The sequence below is a fragment of the Rhinoraja longicauda genome, chromosome 5, assembly GCF_053455715.1.
Source record: "Rhinoraja longicauda isolate Sanriku21f chromosome 5, sRhiLon1.1, whole genome shotgun sequence".
NCBI classification, from domain to species: domain Eukaryota; kingdom Metazoa; phylum Chordata; class Chondrichthyes; order Rajiformes; family Arhynchobatidae; genus Rhinoraja; species Rhinoraja longicauda.
Genome location: NC_135957.1, coordinates 72295302 through 72307914, shown reverse-complemented (window position 1 = coordinate 72307914; position 12613 = coordinate 72295302). Strand labels below are relative to the sequence as shown.

Here is a 12613-nt window from a genome sequence, read left to right as displayed (position 1 = left end):
ACAGCTATTAATTTCAAATGAGCATTTCTAGTCTATGTTTATTAAATTGGCAGACAGAGAGATTAGAAATGCAGAATGCTTCTGGACTTTTGCATTTGTTATTGTTGTACTTGAAACCCACTGAAACGCTGCACACAATAATTCTTATTTTCCTTCCTGTGAGTCTATTACATGGTGCGTTGAGCCCTTTGAGTACAAATACTTTTCATTTGGGCTAATAAAAGCCAAGATAATTTTGGCTAAATATGTGCGCATTTTGGAATATAGGAATTAAGTTCACCAATGATATTATAGAACAGTGGTGAGATCACGAGAGAGGGGATGTCAGATTTTATTGTCAGTTTCTGAGCTCCGCAAATATTAGAAGAAATGATTTACTGGAAGAGAAGGGTGAATATACTTAAGATGTCCAAAGACCATTAATCTTCTCTCTGCTTCCAGTTTCTTCGTTTCTATTTTATTAAGGAACAACTTTAAATTTCCTCTGTAAAAAATGAGATCAGAGCTTGGTTCTATGTATAATTCTCTGCCGTTTATTTTCACTGGATGAAATTTAATCCGGTGAACAGTTATTAGTGGCAGCTTCTGCTTTATTCAAAATCTTCACCAAAAAAAAGCCTTCGGTGTGCGCTGTTATTACGGCAAACTCCTGCAAATGTAAAATTTGCGGTTTAATGTAAGTTTACCATAAATACTCTATTTATTAAGATAGGCGATTCAAAGACGTGCCGGTGTCTTTTGTTATATTTTTGTCCACACCTTTGCTTCCATTTTCACTTTTAATTCGGAATAAATATATCCTTGCGTGGCTTCGGAACGATATTTTTTTTATCCTTGTTATGTTTTAGAAAACTTAAATTCGTTTACAATGTATGGATATCGTTACGTTGTTTTATTCTACAAAATGGTCGGGAATTTTCTTCCCATGAATTTTCTTCATTAATTCAGATTATTAATCGGGTTAAAATGTTGCATTCAGAGGTGATCTTAAGACCAAATGCAGGTTTCAATCCTCGTTAAACTATGTTTTCGTTTAAAACGTAAAACGCATTTATGAATTATCTACTACGGATCAATATATCCGCTATTGTTTCCCCGTTATTTCCTCGACTGTATTTATTCTCACGGAGTAAGTCTCCGAGCTGACTGAGGGCATCTCGAATCTAATAGTTCGGCAAAGCAGCTGTTCCAGCAGACTGGCACATCTTTTTTCTGTTTAAAATCCATTAATCGTCGCCCTTGTCGACTAATTGACAGCAGATACGCGCATTATTTAAAAAAAAAATCGAGCTCTAAATCAGAAATTGCCAGATCAGTGTTTCTTGGTTTGTGACAGACAACATATTCCTCGACTATTGATATGATTCGGTATGTGAGGTTACAGAGATGTGCAGTCGAAATGTGGAAAGTGCCTCACGGCGTTGTGAAATGTGAGTGAAAAAATACCATGAACAGGGACTTAGGTAATGAAACAATGTCTACCGGGGACAATTCTCGGTCGTTGATTTCAAGGTAAGGGTACACTGCACATTTTGGTGGCTGCAATGCTTTACTCCACGTTACAAAAAAATCGGAGACTTCTCTCCCGCACGTCCTTTCGTTTTGCAATTCGTTTTGCAGACGATTAATGAAACGTAGCAACGATTGTTGCATCAAATTGAAACGCTGTGATACTTCTTCCGCGACTTAAAGTCTTGGGGGGTAAAATAATGCAAACGGGGGCCAGGCAGAGCAAATCCCGCTTTGCGCTGAAATTGAGTCCTCTGTTCCAAGTGTGTGACATAAAAACAAGGTAAGTGCGTTGAACCCATATCGAAATCTGCACCTTACTTTTCTCTCCAAATGCGCTTCTGACACTGAAGCGATATCGATTCATCGACCAGAAAATGTTAATGATCCACACGGGTGGGTGTGTTTGTCAATTTACCGCAAGTCCTGACTCTAACTCCAGGTTATAAACGTAAGACCAATCCAGTTTTAACCCTTAGTATAAGAAAATAACTGCAGATGCTGGTACAAAATCGATTTATTCACAAAATGCTGGAGTAACTCAGCGGGTCAGGCAGCATCTCGGGAGAGAAGGAATGGGTGACGTTTCGGGTCGAGACCCTTCTTCAGACTGAAGTTTTAACCTTTTGCGTTTACAAAACAACACTGAACCATCTCCATTTAGGAAGAACTCTCAGTTAATGGGGGGGGGGAATCAGTGAACAAAAAAATATGCAATTTTACTCTGAGGAGCACTATTAAAATATGGAAATACTTGCAATGTACTTTATAAATATCTCACACATTCCCCCACAGCTACGACACTTGTTAATAATATTTCTTATTCGGCAGAAATGCATCGTGTCATTCGCATAGGTTTTTAAAGTGATGGTTTGGTCCGAAATATTAAAGGTCCCATTATATCCCCTGCCTGCCCCGTGAAGTGGTAAAAGCACGAAGCAACTTGACAGCTAATCTGGACAATGATCCAAACGGGGGGGGGGGACGACGACGTTATTATTCTTTGTGGGTGTAATGAAATCGCGCTGTCGGGAAAATAACTGTTAAGTACGTGTCGTTAATCTGAAATCCAACCTGTACGTTTACTTAAGTATCGAATTCAAAAGGCAGCGAGGAAAACTAATGGACGGCAGCCCATTGGGCTTGGAGAGTGAGCGACGGTGCCCCAGCATGTGTGTGTGTGTGTGTGTGTGTGTGTTGTAAGAGTATCCTCCTCAAAGCACGACAGACATAAACACTAAATGCACGTGGACTTCCACAATACAATAACTGACTGGCCTTCAAACCCGCGCACAACCAAACATCGCCGGCAAACGCCAGCAAGGCGGACACTGGACTTTGGACCAGCAATGGACCAGCCTCATCACCCGGTCAACCTACGTTCACAGTTCCCACAATCCGAATTCAATAGCCTCGGTTGACTTCTGATAAACTCACGTCCCGGACCTTCCTTCCTTCACCGGCTACGCGTTTAACGCCGGGCTGACAGATTGGAAATGCACTCTCGCCCATTCACAGAGTGAATGAGAGCCGGGGCTGGCTCGCTCGTTTCGTTATATTTATATAAACATACATTATATATTATTTAAAAAACCTACTTACTTCCTCAACACAATTCCAGTTTCTTTCCCACACAGATCGTCCCGCTGGAAATAGTTGATTTGCGAAGTCTTCTGCTTGTTGGGAGCGAGGGGAGCGAGGGGGCGGGGATGTGAAGGGGAAGAGGTGTTTTTGTTTTGCTGTCTCAGTGTCTGTCTGCGCACAACGGGATGTGAGTGAGTGTGAGTGCAAGTGTGAGCGAGTGAGTGTGTGCAAGTGTGAGCGGCGGTCAGACCCGTCGATCCCTCTGACCCCGGGCTCGCGCCCCGTCCCCGGCTCGTGCACAATCCTCGGGCACGCGCGCTACCTTCCCGGGCACGCGCGCTCAATCCCAGGGCACGCGCGCTCAATCCCCGGGGCTCGCGCACGATCATCGCCGGGTTGACGCTCAAACCCACAGGCTCGTGCACAAACCCCGCGGGCCCGCGCAACTGCCTTTCCCGGGGTTTGCGCGCTGTCCGCCTCGTGCCCGCGCACTACCTTTCCCGGGCTCGCGCCCCGTCCTCGAACTCGCGCTCAATGGCTGGGTTTGCGCACAAACTTCCCCGGGTATCCGCACTGCCTTCACAGGGGGCTGCACACTAATCCCCCGGGTATCCGCGCTGCCTTCCCGGGGGTTGAACACTAATTCCCCGGGTATCCGCACTGCCTTCCCGGGTATCCGCACTGCCTTCACAGGGGGCTACACACTAATCCCCCGGGTATCCGCACTGCCTTCACAGGGGTCTGCACACTAATCCCCCGGGTATCCGCAATACCTCCCCGGCGGTTGTACACTAATTTCCCGGGTATCTGCAATACCTCCCCGGGTATCCGCACTGCTTTCCCAGGGGGCTACACACTAGATCCCCGGGTATCCGCACTGCCTTCCCAGGGGGCTACACACTAGATCCCCGCGTATCCGCACTGCCTTCCCAGGGGGCTACACACTAATTCCCCGGGTATCCGCAATACATCCCCGGGTATCCGCACTGCCTTCCCAGGGGGCTACACACTAGATCCCCGGGTATCCACACTGCCTTTCCAGGGGGCTACACACTAGATCCCCGGGTATCCGCACTGCCTTCCCAGGGGGCTACACACTAGATCCCCGGGTATCAGCACTGCCTTTCCAGGGGGCTACACACTAGATCCCCGGGTATCCGCACTGCCTTACCAGGGGGCTGCACACTAATTCCCCGCGTATCCGCACTGCCTTCCCAGGGGGCTACACACTAATCCCCCGGGTATCCGCAATACCTCCCCGGGTATCCGCACTGCCTTCCCGGGGGTTGCACACTAATCCCCCGGGTATCCGCACTGCCCTTCCCGGGTTTGCACTATGTGTTTGCCGCTGGTTTATTTGGGTTTTATTTGTAGGGTTTTTGGAGGCTCGTGCTACGTTCTCGGGATCGCGCTTTCCCCTCTAGACCCGGGCTTGCCCGCCCAGGGCTCGTGCACAACGCCGCTGGTCCGCGGGCTCGCGCTGCCCCGGGCTCGCCCTCGACCCTTTCTCCCTGCGGGCGCGCGACCACTCTGGGCTCGACCGGTCAGTCCCGGGGACCCTCGTAATGACGAGCCTTGCAGCTGGGTTTGCAGAGATGGTTTGCTGCTGGGTTTGCAGAGATGGTTTGCTGCTGGGTTTGCTGCTGGGTTTGCAGCTGGGTTTGCAGCTGGGTTTGCAGAGATGGTTTGCTGCTGGGTTTGCAGAGATGGTTTGCTGCTGGGTTTGCAGAGATGGTTTCCTGCTGGGTTTGCTGCTGGGTTTGCAGCTGGGTTTGCAGCTGGGTTTGCTGCTGGGCTTGCTGCTGGGTTTGCTGCTGGGTTTGCTGCTGGGTTTGCAGCTGGGTTTGCAGAGATGGTTTGCTGCTGGGTTTGCAGAGATGGTTTGCTGCTGGGTTTGCAGAGATGGTTTCCTGCTGGGTTTGCAGCTGGGCTTGCAGCTGGGCTTGCAGCTGGGCTTGCTGCTGGGCTTGCTGCTGGGCTTGCTGCTGGGTTTGCTGCTGGGTTTGCTGCTGGGTTTGCTGCTGGGTTTGCTGCTGGGTTTGCAGAGACGGGCGCACCCCGATTCCCTCGGCGGGGACGCGCCCCGGTTTTGCCATCCCGCCGCGCGCTTTCCCGGGAACGCGCAGTGATTCGCCTCTCGACCTCATCCAGGGTTTTTCCCGGGCACGCGCCCAGCCCTCGTGCTCGTGCACTGTGGCAGCAAGTGCCTTCGTCCCCGCGCTGGCAACAAGCAATGCTTATCTGCCTGCCCTTCTCTGTCTATGGATTTGCATTCCTGTTCCTGTCCTTATAGGTTTGCAACTTATTCCTGTCCGCATATGGAGAAATAAAACCTCGAAAATGCTGCAAATCTAAAACAAAGGTGGAAAATGCCACAAATGCTCAGCAGGTCGGGCTACATCTGGGGGAAGAGAAAGAGTTCAGTTTAGTCTGAATGTCTCGATCCGAAACGTCACCCATTCCTTCTCGCCAGAGATGCTGCCTGTCCCGATGAGTTACTCCAGCATTTTGTGCCTATTTTAGTTTATTATCAAGTGTACTGAGGTACAGTGAAAACCATTTGTTGCATGCTAACCAGTCAGCGGAAGGACAATACATCATAACAATCGAGCCATTCACAGATAGATAGATATGCAGCCAGATAGGCAGGAATAGAGGCCAAACCTACAGATGGACTAATAGGAACAGTGCAAACCCAGATACAGATGGGGTGTATAAAAGTGGAGATAGGGAGCTAGAACAGACAGAAAAAGATTGACTGCACATTCATATACACAAAAGGCAAGAGCACGCAAACCCAGAGATAGATCTCGTAGACAGAGAAGCAGATAGGAGCATAGCACAGAAGAACATAGAAAGAAGAGAAGACTCAAACCCAGCAATATACAGACAGAAAAGAAGCACAGTTGCAGCAGCAGATATCAACAAGTACAAGCCCCTAGACAGACCGTACGACCAAGACATAGGAGCAAAATTAGACTATTCGGCCCACTGAATCTACTCCGCCATTCCATCATGGCTGATTTATTTTTCCCTCTCAACTTCTTTCTTCTGCTTTCTCTCCATAACCTTTGACATTGTAACCTTAGACAGAGTCAGACAGGAACAAGGCATTGTTGTAGTGGCAGACAGTGAGGAAGATTGCAATCCTATAGAGAGAGAAACAGATAGCGATAGAGCTCAAATCTGTTCTAGCTCCCTATCTCCGCATTTATACACTCCATCTGTATCTGGGTTTGCACTCTGTTCCTATTAGTCCTTCTGTAGGTTTGACCTCTATTCCTGCCTATCTGGCTGCATATCTATATATCTGTGCTCCAGTCCTGGCTTCTTCTCTAGCTCTGTGTCTGTACTCTGTCTATGGCTTCGTTTCTCTTTGTCTATGGCTTCGTGCTTTGCTCTTATCTATATGCTCTGTTCTACTGTGCCTGACTGCCTCTGGGTCTGCACTCTGATTCTTCCTGTTCGTTCATGACTCTGTTTCTGGGCCTGTTAGTGCTCTATTCTTGAGGCAATATCCCATAAGAAAGGGGATCAGGTGAGAAGGGATATTTTAAAGGCGGAGATTGACAGACTCTTGATCAGTAAGGCTGTCAGGATTTATAGGGAGAGGCAAGAGAATGGGGTCGAGAGGGAAAGATAGCTCAGCCATGATTGAATGGCAGAGTAGACCAGATGGGCTGAATGGCCTAATTCTGCTCCTAGAACTTCTGAACTCTAATCCTGTCTGTCTCTGTCTATGCAATGGTTTGCCTGTGCTTGGGTCCATTCTCTTTTTCTTCCTGTCTGCCTTTGGGGTTTGCACTTATTTCCCATCTGCACATCAGTCTATGGGTTGCACATGGTTCCTATTTGTCTGTCCCTGTATTTACATTCAGTTTGTGTGTCTCTCTCTCTGGGTTGACTCTCTTCTGCTGCATCTGTCACTTTCCACTTTCTTCCAGAATGTCTTTGGGTTTGCCTCCCATCGCGGTCTGTCTATGATTTCTTCCAGTCTCGCTCCCTAACTGTACTCCACCTCTCCAATCATTGTTTCTTGGTTGAAACTATTTTCTTTTCTGTCTCTCTCTCTCTCTCTGGGTTTTCATTCTGTTCCTTTCAGTTTGACGATGCATCTAAGGTTGTATTATTGTTTTGCTATTAGTTTTCTCTCTAATCTGATCTTTATCCCATTGTCAGATCTGTGCTTTTCTGCCTGTTTCTTTGTGAATGTGTGCTCTGTTTGTGCTGCTCCTCTCTCTATCACTGGGTTTGCAGTGTGTCTACAAAACACTGGCTCTTCTCTCTGCCCTCTATCCGTCGCTCATCTCTCATTTGTGCTCTGCTCTTGCCTGTGTTTCTCACTTTGTGCTTGCACTCTTTTCCTTTCTACTTGACTCTGAGTTGCACTCTACCTCTGCCTGACTGCAGGTTCATGGTTTGTGCTGCCTGGATGTCTCTCACTGGGTCAACTTTTGTTTCTTGTCTTGTTCAGCCATCTACATATTTCTCCTGAACACTTTCTGTTCAGTTTACTTCTTACATACTAACCAAAACACTATTGCCAACATTTGTTTTTTAATGATCAGAAGAAAACAAGTCAAATGTAACAAAATATAGAACCATTTTTCCAGTTGTCACCTACAAAGAGAGATTTTCCAGTTTACTATAATCCATAGATTTTAGTCTATTCTGTGTTGCAATTTAATATTAATCTCTGGTTTGTCTTGAGGCCATGTACAAAATCATGAGAGGAATAGATCAGGTAAGTGCACAGAGTCTTTTGCCCAAAGTAGGGACAACCAGGGGATATATGTTTAAGTTGAGGGGGAAAAGATTTAATAGGAACCTGAGGGGTAACTTTCTTTCACAAAGGGTGGTGGGTGTATGAAACGAGCTGCAGGAGGAAGTAGTTGAGGCAGGTACTATTGAGGAACATTTAGATAGGTAAATGGATAGGATAGATTTAGAGGGATATGGGCCAAATGTGGGCATGTGTAGATGGGGCATGTTGGTCGATGTGGGCAGGTTGGGCCGAAGGGCCTGTTTCCATGAAGGCTCTATGGCTGGAGTAGGCCAGGATAGTTAAGGATTTAAACTGTTCAATTTCATCTCCAGAAAGCTCCTCTATGCATTTAATTGCGATTCACTGGACAGGATTGTACCTCAGTAAGTTCCACCTAGGTCAAGTTCAAGCACATACTTTAACCGCAATTTAAATCCATCCATGGATAGGTTAATTATTTTCAACTAATTGTGTAAGATTGAAAATCAATATTCTGTGTATTAAATTAGGACTCTATTTTTGATGTATATTAGAGGCAGTTAAACCTGCACAAGGCATTTTTATGAATACTATTTATTTGGGGAATTTTACTATCAAACAAAAATATTTACTTGTTGCATACCATTATATTTTTCTTGAATAATAGATGTTAATATTAAACCTGTGAAATAATGGACAAGAACTCGACATTTAACCCATTCGAGTTATTTCATGAAGCGAATGAATATAAACCGGTGACAATCCCTGCTCACAGAATCTCTGATATCATCGTTCCTGCAAAATACATAATAACTTGAGTAGAAAACATTTTTTTCATCCTGACATGGAGACATAGTTATTTTTTCTTCTTTGAGCAAGTAAGTATGGACGGTGTAGGAAAAAACCCTGCAGATTCTGGTTTAAATCGAAGGTAGACACAAAATGCTGGAGTAACTCAGTTGGTCAGCCAGCATCTCAGGAGAGAAGGAATGGGTGCCGTTTCGGGTCGAGACCCTTCAGACTGATGAAGAACTGCATTCTGTGTCTAAGTATGGACGGTTGCTTGTTTTATTTATATTTATTCTAGGAAGGGTTTAATTAAATGTTTTCTTAGTATTGATGTTACATGGTTCCTTGAATATATCGAACGACCAGATTATTTTTTTCCCCTTTCTGCCATATATAGGCACAGTTTTTCTTTATGCCACAAAGGTATGTTTTTTTTAACATCTTTACACCTAGTCAGTGTCGAAATTAGATAGTGTTAATTGCCAGTTTCACATTAAGCGCAGGCACCATCACGTGTTGTGTAGGAAGGAACTACCGTTGCTAGTTTACACCGAAGATAGGCGGCTGTTTGGTTCACACGTTGTTAGGTTCACTGCACCACAGACGATTTACGCCTAACTCTTAAAGGATACTTTAAGGAATGAAAAGTGAACGCAAGGAAGGGGTAAAAAAAAACCTTTAACTTGCAAAGAATTACATTGACCTTCCGCCTTCGAGTTGGATGTGTGCAAGAAGTCGCACAAGCCCACCACTAATTTCGATGTTAACATATCTGGCAACCAAGGTAAAAAAAAACCTTTAACTTGCAAAGAATTACATTGACCTTCCGCCTTCGAGTTGGATGTGTGCAAGAAGTCGCACAAGCCCACCACTAATTTCGATGTTAACATATCTGGCAACCAAGTAGAATATTGCAAAGGCATTATCCCAGTTCACTTAAAAGTAAATTCAGCTTTGTTCACCTGATATTTTCTTCCCCACTGCATATTACTGGGAATAACCCAGAACCACATCCAGACTTCTCTCAACCTCTGCTTTCTATACACAGTGCTTAATCATCGGTTTCTCGACCCGAAACGTCACCCATTCCTTCTCTCTCGAGATGCTGCCTGACCTGCTGAGTTACTCCAGCATTTTGTGAAATAAATACCTTCGGGTTTTATACCTTATATAACGTGAAAAATAAATGCCACTTTTAATTACCATTTGATGCTCTCGTGTTCACTAACTCCTATCTTACACGTCGAAGGTATTTATTCACAAAATGCTGGAGTAACTCAGCAGGTCAGGCAGCATCTCGGGAGAGAAGGGAATGGGCGACGTTTCGGGTCGAGACCCTTCTTACCTTCGACCCTATCTTACACGTTATTTGCTTTCACTCTTATCTACTCCCCCACCCCCATCCTGTTGTCCTTCGTGATAAAATGTTCAGCGTAAAAAGTTTCTGTTCACAGATCGTCACAATTATTGAAAATGCGTGGAATGTAAAAAGGATACTTTTCAGTACATTCTATTCAGTGCGGGAACGTCCACGGTTCAAACACCGCAGACGTGCAATGAAACCAATAAGAGTTTACACCTAAGTTTAAAGTGGCTAGTCATTTTTTTCATAACATATGAGTGCGACCAAGTCACCTTCCGATTGCTGCCGCCTTGAAGCGTGTTTGCCAAAATGTTATTTTATAGGGATGCAGAGGATCCTCTGAGATTACTTTTGTTATAATGCGTTCTTAGTTCATGCATAACACGTTGAAGCTTATTTTTGGTTAGCCATAGCTACAAATGATCTCTGTACTATAGACATCCCCCCTCTCAAGATCAATTGCATTCAAAATACTGGGAACTCGGCCAGATAATGAAAGCACAGAAAACAGAGGACACAGGTTTAAGGTGAAGGGGGAAACATTTTATAAGAAGCCCAGGGGTAACTTTACCACAAAAAAGGGTGGTGGGTGTATGGAATGAGCTGCCAGAGGAGATAGTTTGAGACGGGCTATTGCAACGTTTAAGAAACAATTAGACAGGTACACGGATAGGGCAGGTTTAAGTCATAAGATCATAAGTGATGGGAGCAGAATTAGGCCATTCAGCCATTAAGTCTACTCCGCCATTCAATCATGGCCGATCTATCTTTCCCTCCTAACCCCATTCTCCTGCCTTCTCCCCATGACCCCTGACGCCGTGCTGATCAAGAACCTATCTATCTCTGCCTTACAAATATCAATTGACTTGGCCTCTGCAAAGAATTCCACAGATTCACCACACTCTGACTAATGAAATTCCTCCTCACCTCCTTCCTAAAGGAATGTCCTTTAGGTTTGGAGGGATATGGGCCAAACACAAGCAGGTGGGACTAGAGTGGATGGGACATGTTGGGCGGTGTGGGCAAGTTGAGCCGAAGAGCCTGTTTCTACTCTGCATGACTAAAACAGAGAGAAAAGGAACAAAAGGTGCCATCTTCAGGGTCTGGAGCCAACTACTGCAGTGGGGCCCTGCATTGTTTGACGCCAAGAACCCAGTTGATCACAACCCACATTAATGATATGTATGAGGGGAACAGATCCCATACATCCAGGCTTGCCAATTATATCACACTGGATGCTGGTATGACCTGCAAGGTGGCACAAGCAAGACGCAAACTGATCAAGGACGTCACACCCCGGCCACTCTCTTTTCTCCCCTCTCCCATCAGGCAAGAGGTAGAGCAGTGTGACAATGCACACCTCCAGATTCAGGGACAGTTTCTTCCCAGCTGTTTCCAGGCAAATGAACCATCCTAACAATGACCAGAGTACAGTCCTGAGCTACTATCTACCTCATTGGGAACCCTTGGACTATCATTGAACGGACTTTACAGGACATTATCTTGCACTAAATGTTATTCATGTTATTCCCTTTATCGTGTATCTGTACACTGTGAATGGCTCGATTGTAATCCTGTATAGTCTTACCACGGACTGGTTAGCCCGCAACAAAAGCTTTTCATTGTACTTCAGTACACGTGACAATAAACTAAACTCAAACTCAACTCAAACTGGCTTCCGTTGGCTGCGGTCTGGCTAATTGACTATAGGAGCAAAGAGGTCCTGAGTTGAGTATAGGAGCAAAGAGGTCCTTCTGCAGTTGCACAGGGCCCTAGTGAGACTGCACCTGGAGTACTGTGTGCAGTTTTGGTCTCCAAATTTGAGGAAGGATATTCTTGCTATTGAGGGCGTGCAGCGTAGGTTTACTAGGTTAATTCCCAGAATGGCGGGACTGTCGTATGTTGAAAGACTGGAGTGACTAGGCTTGTATACACTGGAATTTAGAAGGATGAGAGGAGATCTTATCGAAACGTATAAGATTATTAAGGGGTTGGACACGTTAGAGGCGGGAAAACATGTTCCCAATGTTGGGGGAGTCCAGAACAAGAGGCCACAGTTTAAGAATAAAGGATAGGCCATTTAGAACTGAGATGAGGAAAAACTTTTTCAGTCAGAGAGTTGTGAATCTGTGGAATTCTCTGCCTCAGAAGGCAGTGGAGGCCAATTCTCTGAATGCATTCAAGAGAGAGCTAGATAGAGCTTTTAAGGATAGCGGAGTCAGGGGGTATGGGGAGAAGGCAGGAACGGGGTACTGATTGAGAATGATCAACCATGATCACATTGATTGGCGGTGCTGGCTCGAAGGGCCGAATGGCCTCCTCCTGCACCTATTGTCTATTGTCTATTGAATGTTTGAGGGCATGGCTGACAGAATATAACTTGGGACATATGAGGCCATCCGCTGGTAGAAAAAGAAATGAAAAGTGTTGTACTTTTCAAATAGAGAGAGATATCGCTAGTCATTGGTGTTCGGGGGAGTCTGGATGTCCTTTGTGAAAGTTAATCGGCAGATACAGGAAGCAATTAAGAAGGCAAACCGTATGTGGACCTTTATTGCTAGGGGGATTTGAAAACAAGACAAAATACATTGAATTTCAATTATGAATGGCCCTGGTGAGACTGC

At 45.5% G+C, this 12613-nt stretch overlaps 1 protein-coding gene across 8 annotated transcripts in view; it reads right to left on the bottom strand.

Moving 5' to 3' along the window:
- Positions 1-3389, bottom strand: part of eya4 (EYA transcriptional coactivator and phosphatase 4) — a 396477-nt gene extending 393088 nt beyond the window's left edge. For all 8 annotated transcript variants that reach the window (XM_078399767.1, XM_078399768.1, XM_078399769.1 and 5 more), the window contains exon 1: positions 3112-3389. The gene's annotated coding sequence lies outside the window, so the exon portion shown is untranslated. The remainder of the gene's footprint in view (positions 1-3111) is intronic.
- Positions 3390-12613: the final 9224 nt, after the last annotated feature.